General features: G+C 40.9%; 1 long non-coding RNA gene across 2 annotated transcripts in view; it reads right to left on the bottom strand.

Moving 5' to 3' along the window:
- Nucleotides 1-17,178, bottom strand: part of LOC138944946 (uncharacterized) — a 54,305-nt gene that overhangs the window by 30,148 nt on the left and 6,979 nt on the right. Inside the window, exon 1 of one of the 2 annotated variants that reach the window (XR_011448896.1) lies at nucleotides 6,170-6,396. The exons of the other annotated variant lie outside the window; for it this stretch is intronic. This is a non-coding gene — a long non-coding RNA (uncharacterized lncRNA). Of the gene's footprint in view, nucleotides 1-6,169; nucleotides 6,397-17,178 lie in introns of those variants that run through there. 2 annotated transcript variants of the gene reach the window in all.

Here is a 17,178-nt window from a genome sequence, read left to right as displayed (position 1 = left end):
CCGCTAATGTGAACCGAACATGTTCGCGCTGAATGTATCGTGGATAATTCTGACGTATAATGCTTCGCGCGCAATGTAAATCCGCCGATTAATGATCACTTATATATGTATCGTTGTAAAGTCGACAGAGAGTTTAGTCTGAATATTTATTCCATTATCGATTCGCGCGACACATCCAATTTTATATTTCACGAATGAGTGAGAAAGTTATTATCGTTATGATTAATAAATTAACGAAATAATAATTTTCGTTTGTTAGACTATTTTAAGAGAGAAATCATCTTAATGTAAATTATATATTGAAGAGAATTGCTCGTTTATCACATAACATGTATATGTATACGTAGACTCACCTTCCCGGGTCTCGATGGACCGAGAGGATAATAGGGGCCAACTCCGGAAGTCTGTACTCGAGTCGACAAATCAGGCAGTTTAATGCCGGCGAAAATGCAGGTTGGGCCATCGGGTGGGAGTTAGGGGTTTACAGGTCTCGGGGGTGAGTTTATCGCCGAGCTAAGTAATACGAATGTGTCTGTGCCCGCGACTGCCGCTGGGTGCCTAGTCTCGGAGTTATCTACGGAGGACAGCTCCACAGTAGTTACGATCCTCGCTCGCGTCCATCCATTCGGATAAATATTCGTTTTCCCGGAAAGCCTCTGTTCTTTCGCCGGCCGAACGCGCCAGCACTTCCGGGCGACGTTGCGAAGCGAGAAGGCGAACGAAGTTTTCTAACTCTAAACGGATTTCAACGCCATAGTTCGCGCCAAGTATCGGAAACGATAGTCGTCCACGTATTCCACGAGCGTTTTTACATCGAGAGTTCGCGAGCTCTTTATTATATTTTATACTTTATCTTTCATACATTATATTTTTTATTTCATATCTTGTACGCAAACCTTCTATTATTGTAGTATACTATAAAGTCAGTAATTTTACGTATCTGTAATCATTATCTGTATATATAACCATTTTAGCGTGTAAGAGAAAAAGCTGTGTCGAAAGGTATCGAAAAAATATTCTTCTCTCTTTATTTCATTGCGAGATAAATATACCGCTTCTCCTCATCCTTCCATACATCCTAAAAATATTTTCCACGGTAAATAAGCAATGGATACCACTATTCGAATACAACATTCAATTTAAAAAAAATATTGCAACTATCTTTGTGCATTGCAATAACGTTTTATCGAATGTTATTGTAATTACAAGATTAACGCGTCGACCCTTATTGTTGGATGACATAAGTGGCAAGTTATAGGTGAGTCTGATATGAAGCACCGATCATAATGAAGGCTGATTCCAATTCCGCCAGCCATCCCTCCGCCGCCGTCTTTACAACTGCTCTAAAATACGCGCGGTTAACGATTCCGTAAGGGTCTTAAGGGAAACTTTCTCTTCTCGACGCGGCGTTGTTAAACTCTTTACGACGCCCATTCGTCGGTACAATGGCGCCGCTAGAGGCATATATAGGCCGTTCGAAACGAACGGAGATCTCGAGAAAGGCCATTTATCTACAGCTGTCGATCGTTACCTGGGAGACTCTCGCCAACTTTACAAAGATGCGTGATTATGCTAATGATGTGCACGCAATGGACGGCGCGATCGGTCCGTAGAATAAGAACGAAGATCATTCGTCTTGGACTGCTGCCGCCGGATGGGACCAGAACGAAGTGTCTGAATAACGAAGATATTCAAAACTCTCTAGGAGCAATACGAAACGTGAGGCAGATGCGGAATGAGAACGATCGTGAAGAAGCGGCTCGTTGCTATGTTTCTTAATTAGCATCGTGTTATCCTATCACGACTTACGTTCCCCTTCGACGGTACCCTTCCTCCCGCCGTCATCCGAGCAATATGAGAACGAAACGGATTATCGAGCAATACCAACGTTGCATGAATAAAAATGATAAAAACGAGGAAAAAGATAGACGATTTTTTTCTTTTATAAATTAACTTTCTTAAGGCAAATAAGAATAATACGTGCCAAGAAGCATATATTAATGAAGTCTGCAGTAACATTGTTTTAATCGTCTTAAAAGATAAATTTGATTTTTCTTCAGCAATTTTTCTCCAAATTTCTATAAATATTACATTTCGCATAATACTACTATAGAATACAAAAATAAATGCGGAAGTTACAATATACCGTTGCTGAAATCTATCTTAAAACAGTTAGAGTTATAGATAAGCTCGTATCTCATACAATAAACGTTGAAGTAAATTCTGTTCTTTTTTTCCCTTGTGCAAAGAGATATCTGGAAAATATCAGAGTTGAAACAATCCCGGGAAACGGTGGCTCGTGTGGCCGCTGGAATGTAGTTAAGGATAATAGCCCGAATGAATCGAGCGGACCTTAATGCTGGCGCAGGATGGGGTTTCAAACAAATTCGGGGCTGCGAATGTACGAGAGGAAGTTCGGTCGTGGGCGTTAGGTATCTACGCGGCCGAGGGAGGAGAAAAGGATAGAAAAGAGGCGGAGAGATTACCGGGGATCATTAATAACGTGGAGCACCATTATATCCGGTAACTTTTATCTGCTCGGACGAGCTCTAATGAATATAATGACGTGCTCCTCCCCGTCCCGATCGTGTTATTTATTCCCGCCTATCTTTCTCTCTCTCTCTCTCTCTCTCTCTCTCTTTACTACTCGCGACATTCACGTCGTTGTTAGATGATTCGCGTGAAAGGATCGTCGTCACTCGGGAAATTTCTCGTCGAGCGATTAACTAACTTTCAGTCTTAAAATAGGTGGGAGGAGCGGCGCGTTGTTTTATCGCACGTTGTATATTCGCGTCTCTCGACGCGCGAACGATCATAATTCGACAATCGCGTGCAATGGTCATTTATATCGCGGAGGACGATGATGGAGTGCTATCGGCGAGGGATCGCGCTCCTCTAAATCCGGGTGGAAGATGGACGCGACGAGCGCGACGAATGAGCGCGAGCATTATGTGCCCGTTATACGCGGATCGTCGAACATTCGCGGTCGTTTGCGTACCCAGGGCCATTCGCAACAAGGCGTCGCCGTCTGTCCGGCGCTTGTCATTACCGCCGCATGATAAAATCAATAATCGATCGCCAAACATGCACGACGTCGTTCTAGCAACCAGAAGGTCGGATCAGTGTCGGGTATTAATAGGCATCGATCGTAGAACCGGCCGTTGGATATACATACGTGTCGCGAATTGATGAAAAATCCGATCTGGATATGTGCCCGCGCTCGCGCGCGCGAATTCAATCGCACGCAAATTTCAATTTGCGGTGCTCGATCTCTCCGTCTCTTTCTCCCTTTCTCCTTTGATGGCGATGTTAATTATTTCTAGTCTTTATGTACCTATATTTCGTTTTTTTTCTGCAGCGCGACGCTCAGCTTTTCGCGATATATCGCGCTCGTTAATGTTAAAAAAGTTTATGACGATTTGTTACGAAAAAGTAGAATGTATAATTTAGCTGTCGTGTTAAATCTACCACAGCTGCGTAAAAGTATATTTCTACTTTTAAAGAAGCATAACTGTTTAAATCTTCTTATAGTCTTTCGAATAAGTGCTTATTAGAAATATTAATTAAATAAAACACAATTAAACTATAAATACGAAGATTACACGTTATTATGCTTAAATCGGATTAACGCTTAAGCGAAATTTAGACGAAAAAAGACTTTTTAAGTTCACTTATTATTTTAAAGTTTAGCATAAAAAACATATAGTAAAAAACACAATATCATAAATTGTATTTTTCTAATAAATGTGATACATCGAGAGAAATAGATAACTATATTGAGATACCCTGTATAGAACATCTTAACGCGCGTAAATAGAAACACCCGCTTTACACGATATCCATTATCGACGAAGAACATAATCGTCTCGTCCGATCGTCGAACGGCGCATTATGTCATCGGCTGATAATCCCTCTTGAAGTATTCCCGGCCGAGTCACCTATTAGCCTCGATTTGCCAGTATCGTCCTCGTACTCGGTACACCTTAAGGCCCGTCTACATAGGACGCAACACGCCAGACGCAGCTCGCAGGCCGGTATTCATAGTCAGTTCTTATATTTAAGACCTAATTTAAGACTTAAGATGCTAATACGGCTCTGTGATTGGTTTACGACATCTTAAGATTGTGCTTAAGACTATCTTAAATATAAGAACTGACTATGAATACCGGCCTGCGAGCTGCGTCTGGCGTGTTGCGTCCTATGTAAACGGGTCTTTACGCAAACGCACATTCGCGGCATCGCAACGCAGCGCCTATGCAACCCCGTTAAAATCCGGCGCGCCGAATAACGCACAACCACTCGCCGAGCGACCATTAAAAAGTTACGGTCGCGTAAACGAAGACGTATTTTCGCGGAAAAGAGAGCGAAAGGAAAAGAAAGAATCTGCGATGCGAAGCGTGGAAGAGCGGGACGCGGGGGCGGTAGTGCATCGCGCGAAAATAACGTCGTCGAACGACCGATATAAAAAATACCTCCTCTCTCTCTCTCCCTCACCCCTTCCCCCCTCGTATATAATCCATTTACTTGCATTATTTGATCCGGTATAAGAGAGGGAGGAAAGGGTGTGAGGGAAACGCGATGAAAGAAGGGCGCGTTTACAGGCCTTCCCGACCGGAGAACGGTAGCTCTCCTCGCAAGGTAAATCTTCTTTTTAAACGGTTTACGAAGAAACATCGTTTATTGCGCGTCGGAAGCGCATACGATGATTACGTTTGAGCTACGCGTCGAATTTTCTCAATTAGATGCCGGCCGGTGGTGACTCAAAGGCTCAAATTAAGACCGTACGGGCGATTCAGATAACCGAGTTGTAACTCCGCGACTGGGTGGAGTAACAGACGGGACGAATGAATGGGAGGTTAAGGATGGATCAATGAGGGCAAAGGGATAGCACGATTGCTTTCCGCGGGGAGGAAGGTGCAAGGGGATTAATTGAAATCCCGCGACGACGCCGTCGGGTCAGCGATTCGCAAGCTCCCGTGATGTACGAAACTTTGGAAGCTACATGAGAGGTGGTGGCACCTCTACGAACCGCGTCGCTCTTCACCCATATTAAATTAGACCCCCCACCAACGCCAAATTAAATCAAATACATCAAATAATTTAGTGCTAATTATGTGCTAATTAGTTGCCGTAGTCCGAATTTTGTTGCTCAAACCGTTTAGCAGGAATTTACATTCAAAGTGGGGGGTGCTAGCTTGACATTAAGCCAGCCCCCCCCCCCATAGTGAAAAAAATATATATAAAGCTCGAATCAAAAAATAAAATACACTAGAATTTGTTGCTATTTTGTTGCTCTAAAATAACATAAAAATATTTTTTAAAAAGTATATAATTTAATTAATACCACTATATACTCAGTCTCGCCGCGCCGTACCATTCACTTGCGCGAAGTAAAAGTAAATAAAAAAATGTATCGCTCGCATGTATTTGGTACTGAAATAATCTGTGGACAATATACTGTCGAAATATATGAGAAACTGAATTTGTTGCTCGTCTTAAAGTATTAAAAATCGATACTTTGTTGCCGCGGACCCTATACGACGCGCTATTATATTATATAAACTAACTAAAAGAATTTGTCGCTCGCATGTTTTTGGTATTAAAATAATCTGTGGACGATGTACTATCGAAATATATAAGAAACTGAATTTGTTGCTCGTCTTAAAGTATTAAAAATCGATACTTTGTCGCCGAGGACCCTATACGACGCGCTCTTATATTATATAAATTAACTAAAAGAATTTGTTGCTCGCATGTTTTTGGTATTAAAATAATCTGTGGACAATATACTATCGAAATATATAAGAAACTGAATTTGTTGCTCCTCTTGCTTTTTTAAGAATGACGCGTTAAAGATATATGTTAAGATTACAGAGTGATCGGAGTTAAATAAAATGTAATCGTATTAATGATGATTTCGAATGCTAATAAAATAGTAAAATTATTGCGCTCAACGATTATAATTATGAAATCATCAGTAATCATCAATGACGAATAATAGAAATAATCAAGGCAAAGGTAATATGGTCAGTTATAATTCTAAATATTTATACATGAGCTATAAATCATTAATAAAAAACAAAACCCCCCCGATTTTTCAATACTATTGTTTCCATAAACTAAAAATTATATTGACAATTTTAAATGTTTAATAATAAATTCTACTGACCGACCGATGCACCGCCCTTGCATGTCTCACTTCTTTCCGCATCTGGTCATCGCGAGATCCTTTCCGTTTCCGGTTGCTCCCTTCGCTTCAAATTGAGACGAGACAGTCTATCAATTTGTCCACTCATGCATAATCACTATTCTCATAATCACTATTTCACTCGTAGTCCAAAATCCGCCATATGCAATGACGCGGTAAAATTATTTCCATGCCGATTATAAACATGAAAGAACATATAATCGCATATTAATAAATGGACGGAGACGATTTTCCGTGATTCTAATCGACATTCCCGATACTCACGACATCCACTTTATACACGGGATAAACTTGTGATGGATAAAAAAAGGCGAGAAATACGGAAAGAATATTTCAATCTCGCACGCTAATGCAATACGACGGTTACTGTAACGGTTACGGAAAATTTAGGCAGGTTGAGTAGTAGTAGATGGGGAGGGGGGAACGCGTCGTCGAATATCCGTTCCAGGAAAAGGAGCGAGCGCGTCTCTTCCAAGAAATAAACCGTACGCGAAGAATCCTGCGCGAGATAAATCAAACTAGCTCGAGCGACGCTCTTTTGCGATCTCGATTTATGAAATTGTGAATATAACTCTGAAAAAAGGATTACATTTGAAAACAATATGAAAAGAATATTAAAGCAGAAACGTGTGGAACGCGACGCGCTTATATTTTCAACGCAATATTATTATATACGACAGCGAGTAAATTATTTCAGCGTCTAAAAATATGTTAAATAATGTATTCATCGATCGCGTTGTATCGTATTATAAAGTCGATATATCAAAACTACAAATTACTCTCGATTCGGATATTTCGAATATTCGTTCGGATGCGAAATTCATTTTCGATAGATAAAAGATGCGTGGGAAAAATCTTGTCGTTTGCGAGTATATATATATATCGAAAGATGCCTTAATCACGATTACACGGGTTAATATATTACACTCGGATAATCGCCTGTTATTCGATACAAGACCCTCCCGACACTCGTTCGTACGCGGATCTCACTTTCGACGGATAAAAAGACGCGAGAAACACGGAGCGCGACCGTAATTCGTCTTGAGACTCGCGCTTGTGCGAAGAGACTGACACGATTACGGAAAATTTAGGCTGGACGGGTAGGTGAGGAGAGGGGAGGACCGCGTCGCCGAACGTCTCGGTACAGAAGCGTTCAAAAAAGTTGGATGTAAACATTCAGATATAAACAAAGAAGCGCGGCTCGAGAGAAAGAGAGAGAGAGAGAGAGAGAGAGGTTATATTACAAAATCTCGATCAATTTTCATGGCGAAACGATAATACAACGAGAATAATCGTTGAATAGAATGTGTAAGATTCAAGGAGGAATATATCTGAAAAGCAGCTCACACACCACATATGAACATTCCTAATAAAATATTCTTATTTAAGAGAAAAAAAAAATGTGTTCGGTTAGTCGACAGTTAGTCGACTAATTTTACACGTCAGGTTTAATAATATTCATGGTTGTAAAATTGACCAATCACGGTCATTCGATTCTTGATTGGTGATTGGTTAGTTTTAAAACTATGGATGTTACTGAAATCCAATTAAGGGTGACATGTCAACGTTAATCAATGTCTCTGAAATGCCGCGAGAAACCACGAGTACCAACAGCTAAATGAGAAATTTTACAATTGGTGAAGCTTCGCGTCGCGTTTTTCACACGTTTCGTAATTCAATATACTTTAATATTCTTTTAAAATATATGATTCTTCTTCAATTATATGTATAATTTCGCCAGAAAATAATCGCGAGATTGCAAAAGTATCGCTCGAGCTTCGTTATCTTATCCTTGTTCGTATCGCGAAGGTTTTTTGGCGCACGATTTTTTTCTCGCAAAAAACTCGCTCGCTTCTGTTCTTGGAAGAGATATTCGACGACATTCCCCTCCCCTCCCCCCACCTATCCGTCCAGCCTAAATTTTCCGTAACGCTCTTCGCACAAGCGCGATTATCGAGACGTATTATTTGTTGCTATTTTGTTGCTCTAAAATAACATAAAAATATTTTTTAAAAAGTATATTATTTAATTAATACCACTATATACTCAGTCTCGCCGCGCCGTACCATTCACTTGCGCGAAGTAAAAGTAAATAAAAAAATGTATCGCTCGCATGTATTTGGTACTAAAATAATCTGTGGACGATGTACTATCGAAATATATAAGAAACTGAATTTGTTGCTCGTCTTAAAGTATTAAAAAACGGCGCGGCGAGACTGAGTATATAGTGGTATTAATTAAATTATATACTTTTTTAAAAATATTTTTATGTTATTTTAGAGCAACAAAATAGCAACAAATTCTAGTGTATTTTATTTTTTGATTCGAGCATTCTATATATTTTTTTCACTATGGGGGGGGGCTGGCTTAATGTCAAGCTAGCACCCCCCACTTTGAATGTAAATTCCTGCTAAACGGTTTGAGCAACAAAATTCGGACTACGGCAACTAATTAGCACATAATTAGCACTAAATTATTTGATGTATTTGATTTAATTTGGCGTTGGTGGGGGGGGGGGGGCTAACTTAATATGGGTTCGCTCTTCGTATATACTAGAGAATCGGAACTTCCGAGCGAACACCGTGAAATAAGACTGATTTAGAGTTCACGACATCGATAGTTTAACCGTAACCTAGATCATCGATTATCGTTCTCTCTCGTCTTTCGGGACCGCCAGATCAATTAGTCAACGATAAATCAATCTTGTTAAAACTACCAGACGATTGCATAAATTTTTAATAATACGATGTGTATACACATCGATAAAGGTTTAGCACGAGAGTTTATTAAGTGCATGAGAACATGCAATTGTCAAAGTACTCGTAGAAATAATAGCTACTTTGTGTGGATAAAATAGAAGACTTAATTTAGGCATAATTTATGAAAATGTTACGATATTTTCAGAACATATCTCATTTTTCAGTGGAAAAAAAAAATATATTATTTTTATCAGATCGCACATTTTCTACGCTCGTAAAGACGTTAACGCGCTACTCGTCACATTTAGCTCGCTTCTTATGGAAAACAAAAAATGGCAAGCCTACTAAACAACAGAAGAATGATGAACATAAGCGATGAGATATTTGCTTCAGCAACTTGTCAGAAAAGTTGTCGAACGGAGAAAATTGATGATGCGCCATCCACCTCCGCCATATAGGAGAACTTAAGATAATAATGCGGCGCAAAAGTTTTGTCGATGTGTGTAACAATGTATTTCGCAGGACTTGACGTTCGTTCACGATGCGACGTTTAAAGACTCGTGCTCCGCAACGATCCCACGGGATTCCATCGATCACGCGACTATCGGATCATCTTCGCCGCAAACAAAAATAATCCTATTTGCGCAAACGCGGCGGAATTCGAGAGAGATCCGTCGATCGCCTCCGTTCATCAATTCGCCCTCTCGACGAGGAAAAGGTTCTTCTTCCGCGAGTTCCGAGTTCTCTCGAGAATTATCGCTTCTCGACGCTCGGCAAGAGACAAAAAAACAGAGGCAAAGCAACCGGGATGAAATACGAGCCGGTCCGTTGATACGCCACGAAAAACCGTGAGGATCCGTCCGGAAGATTCGCTTCAACCGCGTAAGCCAACGACCAATCAGCGGGAATCGCGATGGACCATCCGTCTTGCCGTCGTTGCCATTATCATATATTTCTTAGGCATGAAGGATCGTCATGAAGGATCGACGATCAACTGATCGGGAATGCCGTCCCGATCTTTTCGGGCGATGCCACACGCACGACGCGAAGCTTTTAAACGGATAAATCTCTTCGGAACAAATTTCGCAGAATTTCATTTGCATCGACGATGCAAGTATCGACGACGAGGATCTGACGCCGCGCGGTTTCGTAAACAAGTCTCGCGTCTCTTCTTATCCCGTCGCGCCGTGGCACGCTATTACGGCGAACTTGTTAAAAGTTGCTGCAGCGTCCGATTAAGATAAGGTCGCACGGAGCATACGGTATACGGCGCTCCCGGATTCCGGATCCAGCTAGGCTGCCTGATAGATCCCGGATTCGATATCGATTATCGTCGTCGCTATTATCGTGACGAGGCCGCCTCACGATTGGCGAACAGCGCTCGACGACGACGCGATCGCGCGATACGAATTGTTTGTTGACTGTAAATTACTTGACGTTAGGATCGTTGCGGTCCTTCCTTCAGACTACAGGAGAATCGATATTCCAGAAATCCTTTAACGCTCACTCTTTTTCGAAGCAATTACTTCTCATTTTTAGGATTTTAAGCTAGTTCCGATATTAATTCTGTAAGCTATAACAAAATATTAAAAGTCCGATATATGTATTTGCCGGCAACGTAAAAGATAATTTAGAATCCACCAAGATAGAAATACACTTTTAGCAACGGGACGCTGGCTGAGAATGAATACAGATTGGAATTAAAACGGGATATCTTTGCAGTTTATCTTGTATCGGGTAAGATAGAATCAACAAGACGAGAGACAAGAGAGACTCATCGGCAGCAGCTCAGCGATCTCACTCGCGGAAAAGACCTCGGAAAAACGAGATCCCCTTATTTACGCTCTCGCAATTTTTATCACCGCGGATATAGAGCGCGCCAGTCCGACCCCGTTGCTGGCACGCTCGTTCGCTCGCAAGACCGTCCCGGAGGGTAATAATCATAATTCGCCGACTATTGTTTCGCAGATAATTAAGTTCTTGCTCTTAGAGAGCGTCTTCGGCCAATAGTGGTGCGTGCCGGTGTCTTGGCCAATCTGGAGAAAAAGCATTCCGAGCCGCCTCGGTCGTCCTCGTTCGTCCTCGTTCGAGCGAGAGAGTCGATTCCGTCTATAGGTGGGTATTAGGAGTTTGCCCTCTTAGAGAAATACGATCGCAACCTCTCCCCCTCTACAAAGGAATTATAGTATCGCGCGGCAAAACTCTATACCGGATATCGATTCTGGCCCCGCGCCGTTGCTGTTGATTTGCAACCGAAACTATGAGCGACACACAAAGGTTTCTTTATATAGCGACTTATGAAAGCTTTATCGACAAAACGTCTTCGCCACTTCGTCGGCGTTGCGAATTAGAATGATTTTTGATGGGATCTTAATCTGTTTGTCGATCGTCAAAACGATGTAAATATGATTATCGCCGGGAAAGAGCTAAATTTAACTATCAAGAAAACTGTATAAAGATAGAAAAAAATAATAAGCACCGATTTAACAAAAGAGATAGTCGCTTATTTTGGCATTGATTTCAGTTAAACGAATGTTGATAAATCTATCCGAAATTCCTATACGACTATCGTTGATTTATTTCATTATTCCAGGCGTTATTTTTTCAGTTGCTAATTTGCACAGTGTAGATTCATTACCTCATTTTGCCAATTCTTCTTTCGGCAAATGAAAATAACACTACGATGATATGATATGAAATCGAAAATATTCGATATACATTTTAATAAGGTTCCACTTACAGAGTCTAATGGCATGTTATTTTTGAAATGTTGATCTCGAAGATTTCATATCGTTTCGCAAAAAAATTTTTTAAACATTCGACGACGGTAGAGTTATTTTTTTATCGCGAGCAGAAATTATCCTACAAAGTTGAATAATTTGTTGTTTGGAAATTATTGAGAAATTATAAAGATCAATATCCAATTACACTTAAAAAGAAAAAAGAAAAAAACTCCATTTTCGATAAGACATATCGTTCTTTTCATCAGATATGGTTTTTACTCCGTGTAATAATTATTTTACAAAAACAAGCACATATTTTTTATATAATTGTTACGAGAAGATAAGAAAAATACTGATTAAAAAGTCTCGAACAAAGAGGGATTATCTGTTACTCGTGCTAGAAATTTCCCGCATCGATCATTCGAACACGGCGAACTGCTGAAAACGCTTTGCGCCTGTATCGCGGCGGCGGAAGATTCCATCAAGTTTTCAAGTTTGCAGTGGTGAAAGCCTCGTCGACACAGGCAGCCGGTACACGCGAGACTGGCTACTCGCCACACGTACACTCCTCCGTCACAAGCCGTTCCTGTTTCCCCCTCGCTGCCCCCTGGATAAATTACGCTAGATATCTGCATACAAAACGGCCCGGGAAAATTAAAAACACAAACAGCGAGCGCGGGAGGCGAGGCACCCTCCGGTCGTCCCATCTCGCTCCCCGAGTCCCTCTCAACCCCTCTCAAACCCCCTCGTCGCGCCGCACTTTCTCACGCGCGGTCAGAGAGCTTCCTCTCTTTTTCTATCCCGCTCTCTTTTCCCGTCTACGAGGTTCGGCCATATACCCAGCCGCCACTTTCCCCCGAAGCGGTAGCGACGCTATCGCATTATAGCGTCGGGTCACCAATCTTGTAAATTGCCTTCCGCTGAGAGTAGAAATCATAAGTTTTCCGGTAATCAAATGATTCATCGCGCCGCGCGCTGCCAGACGGACCCGCGCGACGACGTCGTCGTTGCAACGCGGGGAGACACCTCGATTGCGATGTTCGCGAACGCGATCCTCGCCCACCCTTCGCGTATTCTGCCAGGAATGATGAACGAAGCTTTTCCTATTCGTGTATCGGATTTGGATAATTCCCTGACTTTCTAACATTGCGAATATAAATATATCTCAACTAACCAATTTAATTAGTCCCCGTAATAAAATACTTATCTATCTCAAGAGATCTCCAGATCGACTGCTTCAGATTTCTAGCAATAAAAAAAGTGATCTAACAATTTCATAAATATGTAATTATCAATAGTGAGAAAGCCATAAAAAATATTTACTTCGATATAATAGGTCGAATATAATAATGTCACATATGATTGAATATTTCAGACATTTGAGCCAAAGAGATAAAAATTTAAAGGAGAGAGTACGTATGACCCCCGGGGACTTAGCTAAGAATAAGATGTATATTGCAAATAGTAAGTTTCGCGCACGCTTTGCGTCCGAGTGAAGAATAAGAATCCCGAAGCGCATTCCGAATGCGCGCTTCCGCGCGTTTCCGTCTGAACGGCACGCGTAAGAAGTGCGGTGTCTTTGATTTATCGACCACAAATCACGAACGCGAGCCAGAGAAAGCGCTTGATTTTTATTGGCCGCAGTTACTTTCAATACATCATTCGTAGAAAATGTGCCGTCGTCCCCGCGTGGATCTCGCGCTCTCCAGCCATTGCCTTCCCCGACGAATTCACTCACTCAATTTCGTGTTCTTCGCGAAGACCGCGAGGATAATTCCGCTCTCGTCGAAAAGAGCCGTCGAAGAAATTCGCGCGATTTCGCGGTGCACGTAACTCCGATTGTGTTTGTAGAAGCTATTGGAATCGTCGAAATCAACGTCGGGCGATTTTGAACGCGCGTTGCGTTTGCTCACCGATAAATAATCGATATGACCGCGAGGATTATTTAACATGAGTTTTAATTAACTGGTGATTTATTATCGCTGACAATTTATGGCAATACGCGTGTAATATCACGCCGATTCCAACAATAGCGCTCTTCGGAGATTAATTTTGCGTGAACGCGACCGCGCGACGGACGCGCGAACGTCCGCCGTAGTTATTGATCGCAGCATTAGTAGGGTAATGATTAATTGATGATTATAATTCCATTAAGTATCCGCTCGCAGTAACGGTAGAAATTACATTAATTATTCCAAGTACTTGGTCGAAATAATTACATGCTCGCTAGCATCGCAATAGCTCACTTTCCCTTCGCATAGGATTTCACCCGCAAGGAATGTATTGTATATACAACGCTAATGTAATTGTATATTCAACAATTTCGGAAACCAAATCTGTATATCTTGGCATGGCTTATTGCGAATACATCGACGTTACGACAGTATCGATGTCACTATCCTTGTAATTGAACGCACGCCACATGCGGTAAATCGACGAGAAAATCTATTTGCGTGATAGATACAGCCAAGCGATAAAGTTAAACTGGTCATTATACAATATTAATTAAAACTTATTCGTCTCTCGCATATATTGTACAATATATCATATTAATATTGATATATAAATGTGTGAGATATTAATATAATAATAAATATATATAATATATATATAATTATAAATATTATAATATTAATATTATATTTTTTATTTATACATGTATTGTATATCATTCAAAATTTCAAAATCTAAGAATGAAAAATTGAATCTTGTAGCGAAACGATATGAAGGATTTTTGCGAAGGAAAATATTTATGGTTTCCTATCAATCATGAAGGAAATTTTCTTAATTTAAGACAGTTGGAAAGGGATATTAATTTCATTCGTAAGAAATGCATCGCGAATTCCGTAAAAATACCGCGCCCTCATTCAAATGTGAATTGAGCTCTCCCCTTTCCGTTTTCGTTATTCTATCCACCAGGAGATAGCCAGCGAGAAAGAAGCCCGCGACTAAACCTCCGCCAGCCACCCAATGAGGACGCACCGTTGAAGTATTCATGCGTCATAGAATTAAACCGGAGCGCGTCTCGAGGTACAAAACTTAATTTAAAGTCAGACGGCGTAGAGAAAGCTTATAAATACGTGATCGACACTCACATACCTTCGAATACAACTACTGGCCACGTGGAACGAGCGACCATATGCGCGCACACGTGTCTATTTCTCCGTTTTGGGCGATACTAGGAGAGCGAATAGCGTATGTAAAGACAGTCTAAGGATTTTTCAATCGACTCCTCTCTCGATTCGTTCCTCCGTACTTTCGCATAAAATCCTCGAAACCTTTCAATCTTTTTGGCATCTATACAATTTCTTGCAAAAGACAATACATTATTGCCTATATAATAACAATTATCGCGTATAATTTTTATAATTAAATAATGAATCAAAACTGGTTATCCGAGAAGAAATTTTCTAAATTATTAAAATATATTCTTCTCAAGTAAATTATAAGAAAAACTCATACAAACATAAATTCGATACAAAATCTTTAAGCCGATAATTTTAATCCGAATGAATATACATATTTGTCTTTCTTATGGCTGGAAATGTTTGAATAATTTTCTAAAATTTTGTAAATTTCTTCTACAAATGCTTGAATGTAAATAAATATCAACACGCTCTCATCGCACGAAACGCGCATGGGCTTTATAGGCGGAAAATTAACTTACCCTTTAAGATTAACGAGAAAAGTTTCGTATTAGATCGCAATCTGCTCGCGGGTACAAAGTTCCATGCATGTACATTTATGAAAGTGATATCGCGAACACGTCCGACACGGCAACAAGCGATATCCCTCGCCCAGCAACTCCGGCCGTCGAGAGGCGTGTGTTGCATCGCGCGCGTATGTAAGTGATGAGGGATGGGTGTTTTATAGCGCCTCCCGTTACAATCCGTCTTTTATATCAATTTATATTTCCTTGAAAGTATTTTTACCGGCAAAACAAGTCGCGTGGGACGAACGACATTTGTAGAACCGAATACGACTCCTAATATGAGCAGTGGACTTTAATGCCAGAAACGGCGCCGCTATGATCGACGACGTTTCGCTAACTGCTCGTCCGATCAGTTAAGAAAACCGTTACGAGAATTTACGCTGTTCGCAGATGTAGGAGTTTTGAGACACGATTAAATGCGTATTATAGTTAATTACTTATTTATTTTATCGCCAATTGTTATAAATATCATAATATTTGACAGATATATATTATTGCGCCATGATATATTACAACGTAATAAATTACGCGCGAATGTTCCATCTTATTTATTATTTAACTTCTACAGTGTGTATCAAATTTAAAGTATGAATATTGAAATATCAAAAAGATATATCTAAATTTATAAGAAAAAAGTATATCCCATGCAACTCCTTTTGGCTCGCATAATTAAAAATAATAATTATACTTACATTAAACATTTATATAATCAACTTAATATCTGTATAATAAAATGTAAATTACAGTGAATTAGTAGGTAATATTTTTTAAAGTTAAATAAGAAAATTAAATATGGTTTAAAAATTTCATCTTGAAATTATATCATAAGATTAAACGCGCAAATAAATATTATAATTTGAAATTATCGCGAAATATTTTGTCATCAATTGTCGCGATATATCGAACGTTTCTCTCCCTAAATAGTACAACGAGATATAACGGATAAACAACTCTGCAATCATACTGCAACGCGGCCCCCGTCATACGTTAACTGTGTGTACACTTTCCTTTTATAGTTAACGCGTATGTAACTTGGCAACTGTGGGAAGCAATCACACATGGCGCATCCTGCTGGTCCGACAATGTTTCTGAATCGTAGCGCGCGCACTTCCGCTTGCAAATGCCGCAGCGGAATCCAGCGGGCTCGATAATTCTCTAGGCAACACGGACAATCAAATCCTGGGGACACGATCGCTAACACGTGTGAGTATATTAGTGCCTCTCATCCGCCCCCCCCCACCCTTCCCCCGTCGCTGTCCAGAATACATGTGGCGCGTATCTGCATACCTACCTCACCAATTACCATTTCCAGTATCTATGCAAGACCAGCGAACGCTTCGCGCTGAGCACGGATCATATCGGACCCATTAAATTATACAGGAGCCCCCTCTCCCTCTCCCCTTGTCCTTTCCTTCTCCCGCCTTCGTAGAAAGGGATCTTTCGGCGCGATCTTTTGAAAATGAAAGGGTCCATTGTGTATATGTGCGCGCGTTTAAAGGTACATTACGTACGCGAAAGCGTGAGATTATATGTATAACGAGACTTGAATCTGCGTATGAGCCGGTAAATACTCGCGGATCGTTCATTCACGTCGAATTCAGTAATCATATTCAGCCACGCGACAACGAAATGAAAGATCGCGCAAGGTGAAGAATCGCGCGACTACGTAGCGACCGTATAATCCGTTTTCCTTAATCCGCCTTGTCGCTATTTATAATTCAGAGAGTAATTTCCCTCCGCGCGCGCGCGCGCGGGCGCTCTCGACGCTGAGATCCGGTGGGCGCGCTAACACACCTCCTCCGCCTCGCGAACATCGAATTCGCGCATAATCCCGGG

This window comes from Polyergus mexicanus, unplaced genomic scaffold (assembly GCF_030449975.1).
Source record: "Polyergus mexicanus isolate NDT 795.1 unplaced genomic scaffold, iyPolMexi1.0 SCAF_3, whole genome shotgun sequence".
In the NCBI taxonomy this organism is placed as follows: Eukaryota; Metazoa; Arthropoda; class Insecta; order Hymenoptera; family Formicidae; genus Polyergus; species Polyergus mexicanus.
The sequence above is the reverse complement of the archived record's forward strand: the minus strand, read 5'-3'. Positions and strand labels throughout refer to the sequence as shown.